The following is an 18,078-nucleotide window of genomic DNA, read 5'->3' as shown; positions in this document are numbered from 1 at the left end:
GTTGAGACAGAACTGTGGACTAAAGAGCTTGTTCACATGGAAGAGAAACATTGCTCTATTGGACTTGCAAATATTACCTTGTGTTAAAAGTTTGATTAGAGGCCATTCCATGTCTGACACATACAGGATAGTTAAGAATTTGACCTAAATGGCATGAGATGGCAGCAAAACCAAATGAAATGTTGCTTTTGTTTCAAGGTGGCTTTCAAGTGAAATCCAGTTGGTTGGTAAATCTGCTACGTGACCTTGGAAATGCCTCAGTGTGTTTAGCCATGGATTGATATTGCACTTCTTCTGATAATTATGAACAACATTTAGTTTGGGGAATTAAAACGGGCAAATATAAATGGGTATGCGATATCTTTCCTTTGGGGGAAGTGATTATTCATTGATTTCTTTTGCCTGGCGTCTTTCCAGGGAAAGGCTACAGCTTTCCCTGCACTGTGCAATAAGTTGTCAGATGCAAGCGAAGCTGAAAACAGAGTGGTGGTGATGGCAACCTCATAACAAGCAGAGGCCCTGGAACTACCATGGAATTTGCATTGGCGATAGTGGAAAAGTTCTTTGGCCGCAAGAAGGCATTAGATCTCGCCAAGGCCCTGGTTTTACTCATCCCTAGAGCCCTTTCTGACTGCTTTCATGCTTCCTTGTGGAGCCAGTTGTGAAATGCCTGAACTCATGTTCAGGTATGAGTTAGTTTCGCCAGCCACGTGTGTATGTACGAATAAGGCGCGAAGTGAGTCTGAGTAACTTGCTGTGTGCAACCCTTGTATCGATGTAATCACCTCGGGATGTTACTCGTGATCTTGGGGTTGTGAAGATTATTAACCTTGGGTGCTTATGGTTTGGACAAATTGTAACTTTCCCTTACGCGTCAGCCGTGATGCGTACACTACGACTGGTCGCTGAGTCCTCGCAATAGTTGGAGGTAATTCTTGACCGTAACAACTGACTGATTGTGATTGCATGGACGCCGTGTGGTGAAGGACGTCGCATCCATGCTATGCTTTCTTGGGCCGGCGATCAAGTGCTGTCTCTTTGTGAGTGGAGTTGCCGTGGGTCTGCGGTTTGAATGTGACGTAAAGGGTTTTGGAAGAGGTCATTCTCATGGGAGGATGATCGGAAAATGTCAAAGCAAGGGCTTTGGAATAGGTCATTCTCATGGGAGGATGATGATGGGGAAAATATGAGAGCGGGCTTTGGAAGAGGTCATCCTTATGGGAGGATGATGACGGGGAGAGGTGAGAGCTCGTGCGCCGAAAAGGACGACTATTCTGCTTTTCCGTGCGCGCTTTTTTTCTCGATAAATGGAAATTAACGACTCGTCATCATGATTATAGCAGTATGGAAACCCGACCTGTCTCGCATTTTCGATTAATTCAATCGGTCCATCGTTTGAACGTGGAGGAAAAATTTCTTGTCTGGCGGCTTTCCAGTTTCCAAGCGCTGAACGATGATTTTATGAAGAATAAAGAGGTGACTATTGACGGCGCGGCAATTACCGATAGGAAAAGGCCTCTTTGTTTTAATTTGTGTTTTTATTATTTTCATATAGAGAAAAAAGTACCAAAAATTCTAAATTTATTCTATTGACCAATTTAGTGCTAACTTTTCGGATTTGATTAATTTAGTTTTAAATTTGCGTTTTATGTCAATTAAGTCTAATTAACCAATTTTGATAAGAAATTGCTAACGTGAATAATTTTTACTAATTTTTAAAATTAAAATTTTAATTCTTTTTCTTTTTTGTTCTTGCACTTTTCACTAGTAACCCTCACCATTCAAAATTAAAAAAACAAAAAAATAAAAAAAAAATAAAAAATAAAAATTATTAATATAATGTCTCATGGTAACACTAATCGCATCATGTAAGACTACTAATGTTAACATAATTGATTTACGGCTAAAATAATTTGGATGGATTCAAGTGGCACAAATGTAAAATATTTATAAGTAAAATAACTTAATTGAAAGATTTATGATTGAATAGATACCAAACACACCGATTTAAAACTTTTTAATACTTTCCTTTGTCCATCGAGATACATTGGCAAAAGCAATGTTTGTTCTTATGATTTGGAAAGGAAAATAGAACTCCAAGTTGAAAATAGAATCCATTCAATGAAGAAATTCCATGGGCAGTTTCTTTGCAAAGGATGCATGAGATAATCAAATAAGCAATTCTAGGATTGATCAGCAACCTAAAATCTATCATGTCAATTCATCATTTAATTTTTGGAACTTGAAACCTATTTTACATTCTTTTAAATCGGGAATATGAACCTATCATAACAATCGGCTTTAGGGTCTACTCCTGAAATCAACTAATTTCTTTTTTTCTAGTTTCATTTTCATTTTTCATTTTTTTTTTTTTTGGTTTCATTTTTAGTATAGCAAAAATGAAAATGAACACAGTGACAAAATTTCAATTTATCAATAACAACAATTCATAAAAATATGAACACATAAAATAATATAAAAAATAAAAAGTTCAGGAACATGTAACATTAACAATGAAACAAATTTGTACCAATAAGAAAGGATCTCTTTGGCGACATTGTTACAATTATTAGATGCGAGCTGCAGTTCATGATACAATAGTCATACTTCTAGTCAAGCCTCCTTTTCCCCGAGCCAAAATGATGTAGACATCGTCGTGCTTGGTATGTACTTTGGAAATTTATATTTGTTAAAAAATAAAAAATACTAACTATAGTCCTTATATTATTCTCCAATAGCCTAATTTTTTTAACAATTTTCCCTACACGACCCTTTTAGGAGCATTCAACTAAAGATGCGGATCTTGACTCCCAATGGGAAAGGGACTATTTCAACGAAAGTGTGGGAAACTAGATATAGAGAACAGAAAACAATATAAAATGTTGAGTCAGTGGGTGCTGGCTTGTCATTAATACGTGGCAAAATCGAAAGACGAGAGGTGACGAGACTTTGAGAGACAGGCTTTGTTATTGTTAGCAAAAGAAAAAGGAGAATTTATAATTAATTCAGATCGGATTCATCGATTCTCGATGCTTGGTGTGGATTTTACCTAGGGAATCGAGAATCAAATCACACGATACCCGTTTCACTTTTTCAAATCAAGAATTGAATTGGAAATGGTAAGAATCAAGGCGAGATGGTCTGAGATAAAATTTTACGGCGATATTCAATAAGCGAATATACAACAATCACTCAACAAATTGAATATAAGCATAGCCTTCAAAAAAGTATGAAAATGTATTTATTTATTTATTATTTATTTTTTGAAAAATGTACAGGTATACTGTCTATGTATCAATTAACATTGTGTTTAGTTGTATGTATTAAGATTGTGATATAATAAGGTAAAGTGAAATTATAAATTCTTCAGAAAGTTTCTAAACTATAGAAAATGTCATTGCATGTTTGGTGTAATTCAAAATCCGATTTTTTTTTTTTTCTCACTTTTGCCCGGCAATTCATGACTCTGAGCCCTCACTATTGCGGTCACTGCTACCTTTAAGCTCCGTTCAATTTGTCTCCCTTGTCACCATTTTTTGCATCTCCACCGTAGGCCGTAGTCCTTGCTTAATTTTATAGCATCAGCGGTGATTCGAATTCGGTGAAGACAAGTCTCGAGTTGTCGAGGAGTCGCTGAGCAACAGAGAGTAGGGCGCAACGATCTTGCCTGCTGGTTTTTTTTGAAAACCAACCGACCAAACCGTTAAAAATCTTGGAATCAACCGAACCGAAATTTCTGGCTCTGCCTTGCCTGATTTTTTGGTTTTTAGTTTTTAACCTTAAGTTTTTATTTTTTTCTTCTGTAAAACTCAAATTTCTCATTTTAATGGTTTATTTGCCTGCTCCGCCCATCGATAAAAATCGAATCGAACCGAAAATTTCGATGACGAAAAACCGAACCCAAAAATCAATTTTTCAGTTCGGTTCGGTTTGATGACCCCTAGCAGAGAGGTAGCGAGCATGATCGATTTGGCCGATGAGGTACTGACGACTGATTTAGAGGTGAATGGTGGCGATTGGGTGTGGACACCACGAATCTTGGGTGCCACTTACTGACGAAATCGATGATTTTCGGGTTGATGAGGGCCAAGAGGAAGTGGACAAAAAATCCACCGGTGGACGGTGCCAAGGTATTGAAGATAGATGTACCTCACGACAATGACATCGAAGGATTTGGCGCACTTGTGGAGGAAATCTTAGTGTCGATGGTGAGAATCACGATTTGTCCTTTTCATCCTTCATCGTCTGTACATGATCGGTCGGCCAGCAATGATGATTGGCAGTTATTTGAGGCAACAACGACTGGATGGTGATCAAAAGCAATAATGATTAACTGCCGGAGAAGGTCTTGCACAGTGATTAAGAAGTCTATATGACACTCCATCTTCGAGAAGACCGTTACATTATTTAAAAGGAAAAAATTATTAAATCTGCGTTTATCTCTTTTCCTGACTCGAATGATCCTATGTAAATATATCTAATCCAAGAATATTGCCAAACATTTGACTAAAACTCAAAATGAGTGATACCAAATACCGACTAATTATTCAACTTGAGTTCGATCATTAAACTAATTCCAATTGCTTGATTATAATATTTATGGGATTGCGAGTGGGAAAGCAGGTCCCAAAGTCGATTTAAGATGGATTAGATGACACAATGCTGCTGTTTTTAATGCCCGCTTTTCAAGCCGCACCGTTTGGACAAATCCGTTGTGGGCCATTTTTGAGAGTCAAACGCGGCCTTTGATTCCTGATCGTTGGTTCCCCATTCCGCCACGTGTGAATTACATAAAATTGACTCGTCAACGATTCCTGTGCCACTAGATATCCACACACGGTGTACTGTCCAATGCATTTATTCCCCCAAAAAATTGATCACTCAAATTACTTAAAAGAATATAAAAAAGGTTTTTTAATTATCAATAAAATTATTTAGATATAAATGATTGATAATAGAATAATGTTTTTTTATTGAATCATTGTTTTAACCGATACAACCAATCAATTTAGAAATGTATTTTTTTTAAATTATTTATTTTTTGTCGCGAGACATAATTATGGTAAACTCAATCTTTGACCTTCTTTAAGAATCCGACTGCAATTGCTAAGTGCGTGTCAGTCGTTCTTTTAATCATGACCATTGTCGTGCATTTTAATACATAGCTAAAATGCTGGAATGTTGGAATTGATAATTTAGAAATTGAAAATAATTCTCCCTTTAAAATTTTTGAGATATACAAGATAAACCTTATAATTACTTTTTTAACTTAGGTTGAATCGCCCAGTTGATCACCATTAGTAAATCAAATCTTTAGTCCCTCCTCTCTCTTCAATCTCCAACATGGGGGGGGAGGGTTTGAGTTTAGTCTCGCCTCTCCTCCATCTCATGTTGATTTTGTCTGCATTTTTTTCTTCTCATTTTGTCTTTTATTCTAGTTTGGACATAGAAGCTCTCTTCTCTTCTCCTAGCTTAGTTTCACATTTTAAGAGTTTGAACTAGCTTGATTTAGTTTTAGATTTTGGGAGCCATTCTCTTACAATCTAGGTTAGGAGCTTAATAATGCTCTCCTGTGAATTCAATGCCCAAAGGCTTTGTCTATTTACAAGTCCTCTACCAAATTTCCTTCAATTGTAATTATTATAGAAATGTATGTATTATTGAACTACCACAATTTGCTTTTCCAAAATGTTAGATATGTGCTTGTTCAACATGTTTTATTATCTCCATATGGCCATGGTGCAAAAAGGAAGCCAAATCTAAACGTGCATCGTCACTGGCAACGCCATAGAGAATGGAGAATAAAACTTTGACAAAAAATGGGATTTTTAGCGTTTGGCCACCAATTATTTTAGTTGACAAATTTATTCTTGCAGAACAAGTGCATGCTTAACCTTGCTATTGCTATGTTAATCCTCCTTATCTTTCTAGATTTGGCTTTGCTCTACAATGATTTTAGACTTTGCTTTCTCACTACGATTCGCTTTGTTATGAAATATGTATAGTTCTTTATGTATCTTTTTTAGTAATGAATACAATTTTTCTTCCAATAAACAAAATTATATTGACTAATATGACAAAAAAAAAACTTAAGTTGACTAATCATCTATATCTAATATAGCTTCCAACATTTGTAACACATGTTAATGGTGTCTCTACTTTCACGTGTCATTCTGTTTGTCTTGAGCCAGTGACCCCGTGGGCGGTAGCATAAGAGTTTATGTATACAATAAAATATTCGATTTTGGAATATAACTATTACTTATTTAAGTGAGTTTGTTGTGCCACCTCACCAAAGTAATCGGTGGGCTAGAGTTAAGGTAATCCCTATGCCTTAGCATAGTCTAACCCATGCCGCAAATGAAACGGGGCTTCTTAAGGTTGAGGAGCAACTCAGATTTTTTCGAACTCATGACCGCTCAACCAGGAGTAAGCCTCTACCTATCAAACTAACTATGTCAATGGATTTTTTTGTCTTGCTACCAACGCAATATTGTCAAAAAAAGAAAAGGGCAAACGCGATTTTATGGAACCATTACTGATTGTTGTTAAATGTTTAAGTTGTTAGATGAATGCACAGTTTATTATTTAAATTATCTTAATAATCCCCACTCTAAAGTGTTAGACTTTCGCTATCTTGTTGCTACATTATTACATGCATTTTTTTGCCGCACTTGGGATTTGGGTTTGCTTGGTTAAATCTTTCACTTGACATTGATGGTAGGCATTTGTTTGGAATTGAAAGTATGCGTTGGCATCCTTTCGGATCCAACTAATTACCGCTTGTTACTCGACTTAGAAAAGATTGCCGTTACGCGAGAATCTATGTAACCGGTGCCCTTCTTTCTTGACATTTGACAGCCGTATCTTCGATGAGAATGCATTAGCAACTAATTATGATGTCCGAAAAGAAAAATTTTTTGTCGAGGCTTGGCGCAGTAGTTTTAATCTTTGACCTATTTAAGAATTCAATCGCAACCGTTAAGAATAATACATAGCTAAATGCTGAATGTTGGAATGAAAATAATTTTCAACCTATAATTTCTTAAGATATATAGATTAAACTTCATAATATTTTTACTTTTAATTTAGGGCTGGACTGCTTCAAAAAAAAAAAAAAAAAAAAAAAAAAAAACCTTAGTTGACTGCCATTAGTAAATCAAATCCACAGTCCTCCTCTCTTCTTCAACTTTCTCAAGTGTGGCTCCATCCCTTGTTAATTTTCTCTTCTCTCACAATTTAAATTTGTGAGCCGTTTTCTTTTAATCTAGTTTTTATATTAAGAGTTTGAACTCTCGATCTTGTTTAGATCTATGAGCCATTTTCTCCCAACCTAAGCTGCGGAGTTTAGTAACATGCAGAATTCAATACTCTATCCTCTATCCATGTATTTCAATTTCAATGGTGATCATAGGAGCTCTAATGTCTCATTGAACCACAAAAATTTGTTCTTTCATATGTTAGTTTGCATTTGCTCAACCTAATTGTCTATGTACAATCATTGTGTAGAGGAAGCTAAATCTAGGCATATAGCACCAATTGTCAACACCTTAAATACCAAAGAAAAATATTCAGAAGTGTGCTCATCACTAACGAAGATATAAAATCTAGTAATAAACCACTAATTACTTTGCCCAATGTATTTGTTCCTATAGAACAATTGTGTACTTAACCTCGCTAGTGTCTTGTTAATCCTCTTTATTTTTGGATTTGGTATTTGTCCTACAATATGTTTAGGCTTTGCTACAAAATAAAAGTAGTTTTTTTGTATCTATTTAAAAGACTACGACAATTTTTTCGATTAAAAAAACTTAGATCGACTAATAAAGACGAAAAGAAAAACTTAGGTTAACTAACCATTTTCATGAATTTAGCTTCCATTTTTCATAACACGATTAATCGGTGCCTCCCTTTCACATGGAATTTCTATTTAGGAAGACGGGGGGTGGGAATGAGCAACCGTATCAACTACCCTAGGAATACGGGTATTCGGTTTGAGATATAACAATTACTTGTTTGAATGAGCTCGTTGCGCCGCCTCACTAAAGTGTTAGTGGGCTAGAATCAAATGTAAGTGCAAATACTTATTACACTTGGACTACTTAGGGTGCGCGTGAACGTTTCTACTTAACAATTTCTTTCTAAATAGTTCTTTTCTATTTCTATTCTGGAACAATTTCTATGTACGAAAACCCGTTTGATAACTACACAAAATTTTACCGTAGAAATAGAAAAAGAATAGAAATGCGTTTGGTAAAAAACAGCTTTGTTATATTTATTTGTTTTTTTATTTTTGCCAGTAGACCGCCGGAGCCGCTCGCCGTCGTCAAGACGCTTCCGCCGGCCGACCACCGGCGGCCGACTGGATGCGCCGCACGCCTATCACCGCCACTCTCGCGCGCCTGCAAGCAACGCAATTCCACAAGAATGCACTGGCTGGTCGGGCTTGCTGGGATGTATGCGGCGGTGAGGACGGCACAAGGCGGGCAGCCATTGGCGGCGATCGCGGCGGCGGCTGAGGCGCCGCGGCGGCGTCCGCAGCTGCGACTGCAAGGCGACGGCGCGGTGGGGTGAATGCTTACGGCCTGGCGACGGCGGTCGGCTCTGGGCGTTATGGCCATGACGGCTGCGATCGGCGGTCGTCGGCCTCCCAAGCGGCGGCGGCGGGCGCGGCCGGCGGTCAACGTCAATGTACGGGTCAGCAAGAGAAGAATAAAAATAAAAATTAACTTATTTCTTAAACTTGTTCAGGAACAAAAGCAACTTTTTTACTTCATTTATTCCAAAACCATTCTATTATTTTGTTAGAACGAAAAAATTAACTTGCATAGTTATCATGGGTTTTTATTCTTTTTGTTACGGGAAGAAGAATAGGAAATTCGGGGTCAGGAAGTTTGTCGTACGGACCCCACCAACCACTTTCGTGACGGAGTTGGGATGTCTCTGGGCTTAAAACACACAGACAAGACGCCACGCATGCCCGGCCCGTGTATCCTCGATTGCATCAGGCCCATGGTCCACCAAGCCCAGCACACCCCGGCCCACCCCGGCCCGGCCCATCACGTACTGACCACCGGACAAATGTCCACTCCAGAGAAACTCCAGCGTCCGCCATTATCTCCGTACGCTCGCTCCAGCTCACAGAAGAAACCATGCCAGACGCCCCTAGAGAAATCGGCATATAAAAGCACGCCCTACGATTCGACCCAATGGCGTCGCGTCACGTCGCTCCGCGCCGTCTTCTCTTCGCCTTAAACCCCGTCTCTCGCCTACCACTTTACCTACCACTACCAGAATCGCTCCTCCTCTGAAGAAGAAAACGACCATCACTCGCCTCTCCTTCTCCGTCTCGCTTCGTCGATGGCTTCTTCTCCCATGAAGGCAATGCATCGGCCTCTTCTTCTTCTCCTTCTCCTTCCGGTTGCTTCACTGGACGCGCGTACTTACGGAGTGCGTTCTGTCCGCGTGTCTTTTTGCTAGGTTTTTGGTCCGGTGGCCCGGCGGGACGGAGCCGCTCGAGGCGGGTGGGTGACGATCGACGTGCTGCGGAGGGCCGGGGCCGAGGTCACCGTGGCCTCGGCGGAGGAGCAGCTCCGCGTCGACGTGTGCCACGGCGCGAAGATCGTCGCCGACGCTCTGATCTCCGACTGCGCCGACGCGGCCTTCGATCTGGTCTCGCTACCTGTACGTATGCGCCTGTGCTTTCTCCTGCTTCTCTGCGTTAGTGTACGTGGCGATCGCTGCCTGTAGGCACCGGTCGCTTACCGGTACCAGCGGATTAGTGACTCCTGTTTGGTGGTTGACTGAGTGCGAAGCCGCTGTGAACTTCCGTTGCTTTTAATTACTTTCAGTGAAATTTGGAGGCTGTACGTATTTAACCAGAGTAGGAATTCCTTTGATAGATGATGATAGCTAGCTGAAGCTTGCATAGGACTATCGATTCGTTGTCTATGTGAGATTGATTGTTCTTACTGTGCACTACTTGCTCATTGATAAGCATTTATGCACGTGCGTTTTTGTCTGCTGTGGATATTGCAGCGTGTGCAGTATTGATCAATTGGTGTTAATATATTTGGTTCACATTCTATTCTTCAGGGAGGAATGCCTGGTGCTTCTAGCCTCAGAGACTGTAAGGTTTTTGGAAGACCTGGTGAAGAAACAAGCTGCAGATGGTCGGCTGTATGCTGCTATCTGCGCACGCCTGCAGTAGTGCTTTAGGATCATGGGGCTTGCTGAGAGGGATTGAAAGTAGGCCCTCACTTTTCATATGTCGTTAATCACGATAATTATGATGATGACAAACAGATTTAAAATGTGAGGATGCTGGTTTTGACAGGCAACTTGTCATCCATCTTTAATGGAGCAGTTATCATCATTTGCTACAGCTGTCGAATCCAGGGGCAGGTAGATGGCAAAACGGTTTACCAGTCGGGCCTGGTACCACTATGGAGTAATGCTGTTACCTTAGTCGAGCAATTGTTTGGAAAAGAGAAGGCAGAAGAAGTTGGCGGGCCACTGGGTATGTGTCTCCTCTGTGAACTTCTTTATGCTAATGTGGTCTTGTTGGAACCTTTACTCTATTGTGCTCTCTAGAGAATGTAAACAGGCTTTGCATGAGCAATAGCACCATCCCGGTTTAATACTTAATCTTTAATGTAGAAGTTTAGCAAAATTTACTTCTGTATTTAGTTAAGTCCATTTGGTTCCTTCATCAGAGTGAATCACCCCCATCATGCAGATATTTATCTTTCTTATTCCTCAGTAACAAAGTATAGTGCAAGAAACAATCTTAGTATCCTCTATAGGTATAGGAAAGGTCTGGTATAGAATACAGAAAACAATTAGGTTACAGCAGTTAATCCATGCAAACAATGCCAAAGAAGGTGTTAAGATGGCTGTGGCTGGCCCAGTGATGCTCAATGAATCATTTGAGATAAAATGTGTTTAAAGGGAAAATTCTAAGCACAAATGTTGGTGGAAGGAACCATTTTGAAGCTTCATTATCTAGCTTGTTGCAGTTGCACTCCTGCTAAAAGATCTAAACAAGGGAACTAGCTTAATAGATATATTTCATATATAAATAATGTCAAGAAGGTGTTAAGGCTGCTTTCTTGGTGGTGCAAAAAATGTGTCGTGAAGGGTTCAATATCATTTGGAGCAGGTAGCTCATAAATTTTTTTGGGGACTGATGACATGGTGAAAATCTTTAATAGGTGATAATTTTTCCCATCTTAATTTTATGGAAGCAAATTTCACTGCAAGCACCATGTATTGTGTTGCGCCTATTCTGCCATGACGTCACATAATTGCTTTATCATATCATTTTGGAATTGTCTAAAATATTTACTTGGCTCTTTTTCCTCTACACGGGTGATGCGCTCCAATCATGGCGAAGAATATCATATGTTGGAACTGAATCCAATGGACTGGACTTTTTGATAAAGGCCCTCAGCCTCAGATAAATTTCTTAGTTAAGTCCATGATCTGCAAGGAGCAAGTGAGGTATATTTTCTTTGATTGCTTATTTCTTTTGGCTTATATAAGATAAACCTCCAAATTACCTATTCTTACATGTGCAGCACTGATTGATGAGTCGGTCTTGGTTTCATTAATTCCGATGTGGTCATGTTTGCTTGGAGTGATTAAGTGAACTCAATCTTGTTAATCAAACTGAGGCTAGGCTTTAGAATTGGCCGAGTAACTCATTGACTTAGCAAGATTAAAGATGAGGCTCCATCTAGATAGAATCAATAGCTGGTAGTGGAATTTCAAACTCAATTTCTCATAGAGTTGATGCTTATTTAGTCCAAGTTAGCTTGGAAATGGACTTATTGTTGGCTTGACGAATAACTTCACCTTTCAGTGTGGCTTAAGACTGATTCTCATTGAGGTTTATCGGGTTGGCACTGTCTTCTCAGTCTATGCGCTAATAAAGAGCAAACCTCTAAACTGAAGATCCTGGCAAAAGCACTAGTTCTCTAGTGTGCTGAAGACCGATCAATGCAATCCCAGGTCCATTTCATTGATGCATATAATCATCTCAGTTTGTGCACTTGTAAGAAGAAGATAAATAGGGTGACACTTTAGCATGCAAATTATTGACCGCTTTGAGTTTTGTATAACCACGAGAAAGTCGAGCGGGGATTTAATGTGTAAATGTGATGTGGAATTGGAAAAACCATGAACAGAGCATAAGAGGTGCATAACTGATTGGACTTTTCAAAAGTCTTAGTCCTTTGCCATGATCTTCTATGGGTAATTCATTGGTGTTTGACACTTTTTCTTTTTATAATGATCTCTGTGTGAGGGTGCACACAAATTGTAAACGTAAATAGTTGGCTTCCGTTTGTTTGCATGAATCTTATCCCATTGTGTACTTTTAGCGAAGGAAACTTGTGCAGATTGGTTAGCAAATTTTGATACTTCATTCATGCGATGTAAATGACATTCTGGTATTAGATAGGCCACTGAGAGGTTTGCCTCCTTTGTTGATTGAGTTCAGACAGGATCAAGTTTTATGAGGAGAGTAATAGTGTAATTCTTTCTTTTCACTTCAAAAAAAAAAAAAAAAAGAAAAAAAAAAAGAAAAGAAAAGAAGAAAGAGTTTGCCAGATTGTTTGATCATTTTGTTGTAATGAAAAAAAAATGATTTGTGGTAAAGATGTTTTGGTTTAATGTCCTTTTCAGATTCTGGTGCCTATTGCCAATGGCTCAGAGGAAATGGAAGCTGTTATCATCATTGATGTTCCTGCGATCAAAGCAAATGTTGTCATAGCCTCTGTTGAGGATAAAGTTGAGATTAAAGCATCTCAAAAGAAAGTGAAACTAGCTGGGCAGACATGCTCAGATGAGGCTTCTAAACTCTCATATGATCTAATTGTGTTGCCTGTAAGTAGGGCTATCCAAAGCTGTTTTGTGTCTTTTAATTAGTTGACAATTGCTCACAATATATTAATATTACAGGGAGGATTGGTGGAGCTCAGGCATTTGCTAAGATGTGACAAATTAGTCAATTTACTGAAAAAGCAGAAGGAATCAAATAGACCATATGGAGCGATATGTGCGTCCCCAGCTTTAGTTCTGAGCCTCATGGTTTGTTGAAGGTTGTTTCATTGCTGCATTTTTTGTCTTTGTATTGCAGTTTTCCAAATATGAAACCAAAATGACAGTTGAACTTATTCACTTCATAAATATGTTCTTCTATTTCTGGGATTATTTGTTGAGACAGAACTGTGGACTAAAGAGCTTGTTCACATGGAGAAAACATTGCTCTATTGGACTTGCAAATATTACCTTGTGTTAAAAGTTTGATTAGGAGGCCATTCCATGTCTGACACATACAGGATAGTTAAGAATTTGACCTAAATAGGCATGAGATGGCAGCAAACCAAATGAAATGTTGCTTTCGTTTCAAGGTGGCTTTCAAGTGAAATCCAGCCTTTTTTTTTGGTTGGTAAATCTGCTACATGACCTTGGAAATGCCTCTCGGTGTGTTTAGCCAAGAATTGATATTGCACTTCTTCTGATACTTATGAACAACATTTGGTTTGGGAATTAAAACGGGTAAATATTAATGGGTAAGCAATATCTTTCCTTTGGGGGAAGTGATTATTCATTGATTTCTTGCCTGGCGTCTTTCCAGGGAAAAAGGCCACAGCTTTTCCCTGCACTGTGCAATAAGTTGTCAGATGCAAGCGAAGCTGAAAACAGAGTGGTGGTGGATGGCAACCTCATAACAAGCAGAGGCCCTGGAACTACCATGGAATTTGCGTGGCGATAGTGGAAAAGTTCTTTGGCCGCAAGAAGGCATTAGATCTCGCCAAGGCCCTGGTTTTACTCATCCCTAGAGCCCTTTTTGACTGCTCATGCTTCTCGTGAGCCAGCTGTGAAAATGCCTGAACTCATGTTCAGGTAAGGAGTTAATTTCGCCAGCCACGTGTGTATGTACGAATAAGGCGCGAAGTGAGTCTGAGTAACTTGCTGTGTGCAACTCCTTTTGTATCGATGTAATTACCTCGGGATGTTATCGCGGATCTTGGGGTTGTGAAGATTATTAACCTTGGGTGCTTATGGTTTGGGACAATTGTACCTTTCTCGCATGTCAGCCGAGGCGCACACTACGACTTGGTCGCCGAGTCCTCGCAATAGTTGAGGGTAATTTCGACCGTAATAACTTCGATTGATGTGATTGCATGGACGCCGTGTGGTGAAGCGACGTCACATCCATGCTATGCTCTTGGGCCGGCGATCGAGTGCTGTCTCTTTGTGAGTGGAGTAGCCGCGGGTCTGCGGGTTTGAATGTCGAAGTAAAATGGTTTTGGAAGAGGTCATTCTCACGGGAGGATGACCGGAAAATGTCAAAGCAAGGGCTTTGGAATAGGTCAATTCTCATGGGAGGGTGATGATGGGGTAAAATATGAGAGCGGGCTTTGGAAGAGGTCATCCTTATGGGAGGATGATGACGGGGAGAATGCGAGAGCGCCGCCGAAAAGGACGACCGTTTACATTTTGCGCGACATTCTACACTAGGCCGGTTCCCTCCGCATGTCCTCTTTTTTTTCTCGATAAATGGAAATTAACGACTCGTCATCATGATTATGGCAGTATGAAACCCGACATGTCTCGCATTTTCGATTAATTCAATCGGTCCGTCGTTTGAACGTGGGAGGGAAAATTTCGGAGTCTGGCGGCTTTCCAGTTTCAAGCGCTGAACGATGATTTTATGAAGAATAAGGAGATGACTATTGACGACGCGGCAATTATCGACAGGAAAAGGCCTCTTTGTTTTAATTTTGTGTTTTAATTTTTTTCATAGAGAGAAAAAGTACCAAAAAAATTCTAAATTTATTCTATTGGTACCGATTTAGTGCTAATCTTTCGGATTGAATTAATTTAGTCTTAAATATTTTTGCTTATGTCAATTAAGTCTAATCAGCCAATTTTGTTAAAGAAATTGCTAATGTTAATAATTTTTACTAATTTTTAAAATTAAATTTTAAATTTTTTCTTTTTTTCTTGCATTTTTTACTAGTGACCTCACCATTTAAAATTAAAAATAAAAATTATTAATATAATGTCCGTCAACGCTAATCGCATCATGTAAGACTACTAATTTTAACATTGTTGATTTATGGTCAAAATAATATGGATAGATTTAATTGACACAAATGTAAAATGTTTATAAGTAAATTAACTTAATTGAAATATTTATGATTGAATAGGTACCAACACAATCGATTTAACTTTTTCAATACTTCCTTGTCCATTGAGATACGTTGGCAAAAGCAGTGTTTGTTCTTATGATTTGGAAAGGAAAATAGGAACTCCAAGTTGAAAATAGAAAAAATTAAACTAATCCATTCAATGAAGAAATCGGTTGGGCAGTTTCTTTGCAAAGTATGCATGAGATAATCAGGTAAGCAGTTCTAGGATTGATCAGGCAACCTTAAATCTATCATGTTAGAGTTCATCATTTAATTTTGGAACTTGAAACCTCTTTTACATTCTTTTAAAGGAATATGAACCTATCATGCCAATTGGCTCTAGGGTCTACTCAGAAATCAACTAATTTCTTTTTCTGGTTTCATTTCTTTCTTCTTTTTTTTTGTTTCATTTTTAGTATAGCAAAATGAAAATGAACACAATGACAAAAATTTCAATTTATCAATAGCAATAATTCATAAAAAGATGAACAAAAATAAATAAAAAATAAAAAGTTCAAAATAAAGGACATAACAATGAAACAAATTTGTACCAATAAGAAAGGATCTCTTTGGCGACATGCTTACAATTATTAGATGCGAGCTGCAGTTCATGATACAATAGTCATACTTCTTGGTCAAGCCTTTCCTGAGCCAAATGATGAAGACATCGTCGTGCTTGGTATGTACTTTGGAAATTTATATTTGTTAAAAAAAAAAATACTAACTATAGTCCTTATATTATTCTCCAATAGCCTAATTTTAACAATTTCTGCCCCACACGACCCTTCAGAGCATTCAACTAAAGATGCGGATCTTGACTCCCAATAGGAAAGGGACTATTTCAACGAAAGTGTGAGAAGCTAGATATAGAGAACAGAAAACAATATAAAATGTTGAGTCGGTGGGTGCTGGTTTGTTATTAATATAATACGGGGCAAAATCGAAAGATGAGAGGTGACAGACTTGAGAGACAGGTTTTGTTATTGTTAGCAAAAGAAAAAGAGAATTTATGGTTAATTCAGATCGGATTCATGGTTCTGGTGCGGATTTTACCTAGGAATTGAGAATTGAATCACATGATACCTGTTTCACTTTTTCAAATCAGGAATTGAACCGTAATAATAAGAACTAAAGTGAGATTATCTAAGATAAAGTTTTACGATGATATTTAATAAGTGAATATACAACAATCACTCAACAAATTGAAGACAAGCATAGCTAAAATTTCATTTTTCAAAAATGTATGTATTGTCTATGTATCAATTAAGATTACATATAGTTATCCGTATTAAGATTGTGATATAATAAGGTAAAGTGAAATTATAAATTTCGAAAAGTTTCTAAATTGTAGAAAATGTCATTGCATGTTTGCAATCCAAAACCGATTTTATTTTATTTTTTAATCTCACTTTGCCCCCAATTCAAGCCATGAGCCCTCACTAGTGTGGTCACTTGCTACCTTCAAGCTCCCTTCAATTTGTCTCCCTTGTCACCATTTTTTGCATCTCCACCTCAGGCCGTAGTCCTTGCTTAGTTTTATAGCATCAGAGGTGATTCGGAATTCGGTGAAGACAAGTCTCGAGTTGTCGAGGGAGCCGCGGAGCGACACAGATGCAGTGAGCATGATCGATTTGGTCGATGAGGTACCAACGACTGATTTGGTGGACACCGCGAACCTTGGGTGCCGCTTAATGACAAAATCGATGATTGGTCGGGTTGGTGAGGCAAGAAGGAAGTGGACAAAACCACCGGTGGACGGTTCCAAGGTATTCGAAGATGGATGTACCATGACAATGACATCGAAGGATTTGGCACCCTTGTGGAGGAAATTTAGTTGCTTCGATGGTGAGAATCACGATTTCTTTAACTCGAATTTATTTTGTATAGATATATCTAGTCCCAAGAATATTGCCAAACATTTGACTGAAATTCAAAGGAGGGATACCAAATACTGCCTAATTATTCAACTTGAGTTCGATCATTAAACTAATTCCAATTGCTTGATTATAATATATATGGGATTGCGAGTGGGAAAGCAGATCCTAAAGTCGGATTTCAGATGGATTAGATGACATAATGCTGCTCTTTTTAATGCCCGGTTTTCAAGCCGCACCGTCTGGACAAATCCGGTGTGGGCCATCTTTGAGAGTCAAACGTGGCCTTTGATTCCTGATCGTTGGTTCCCTCATTCCGCCACGTGTGAATTACATAACAATTGACTCCGTCAACGATTCCTGTGCCACTAGATATCCACAAGGGTGTACTGTCCAATGCATTTATTCTCCCCAAAAAATTAATAAAAAAAAATTATTTAACGACGATCACTCAAATTACTTAAAAAAATATAAAAACAATTTTCTTGATTATTAATAAAAATATTTAGATATAAACCATTGAAAATAGAAATTTATCGAATCATTGTTTCAACTGACATAACTAATCAATTTTAGAATATATATTTTAAATTATTTATTTTTTGAAAAACAAGTAGAGTCATAATTTGAGACTTTACAAGATAAGAGTCTCACTTCTTCTTCTTCGAAAGTTCTTTTATAATATTAAAACGATAACTCATGCTTCACAAAAATGCACATATAAAAGAAAACGTGCAGAAAATAAACTATATTTGGTTTCTCAAATTTCATCCACTCAAGAGTTTCGTGTACTTTACAAAAAAAAAATGAATGACTTTAACTTGAAAATTATGGCTTAAACAGAGCCTTAACGTCATTCACTGCCCCGATTGCTTGGAATCCCTACTATTTTAACGTTGATTTGCCTGGGAGAACGAGAATAGTCAATGGCGAATGCTATAGAAAAACAAAAGTTGCTTTTTCCGGTGATTTTTTATGTGTTATTATGGAAAGTCGGCCAG

General features: G+C 38.3%; 1 pseudogene; it reads left to right on the top strand.

Moving 5' to 3' along the window:
- The first annotated feature begins 8,427 nt into the window (after positions 1-8,427).
- LOC120294331 lies at positions 8,428-13,780 on the top strand (annotated as a pseudogene).
- The last annotated feature ends 4,298 nt before the right edge of the window (positions 13,781-18,078 follow it).

This window comes from Eucalyptus grandis, chromosome 6 (genome assembly GCF_016545825.1).
Source record: "Eucalyptus grandis isolate ANBG69807.140 chromosome 6, ASM1654582v1, whole genome shotgun sequence".
NCBI classification, from domain to species: Eukaryota; Viridiplantae; Streptophyta; class Magnoliopsida; order Myrtales; family Myrtaceae; genus Eucalyptus; species Eucalyptus grandis.
Note: the sequence above shows the minus strand (reverse complement) of the source record. Positions and strands in the feature narration are given on the sequence as shown.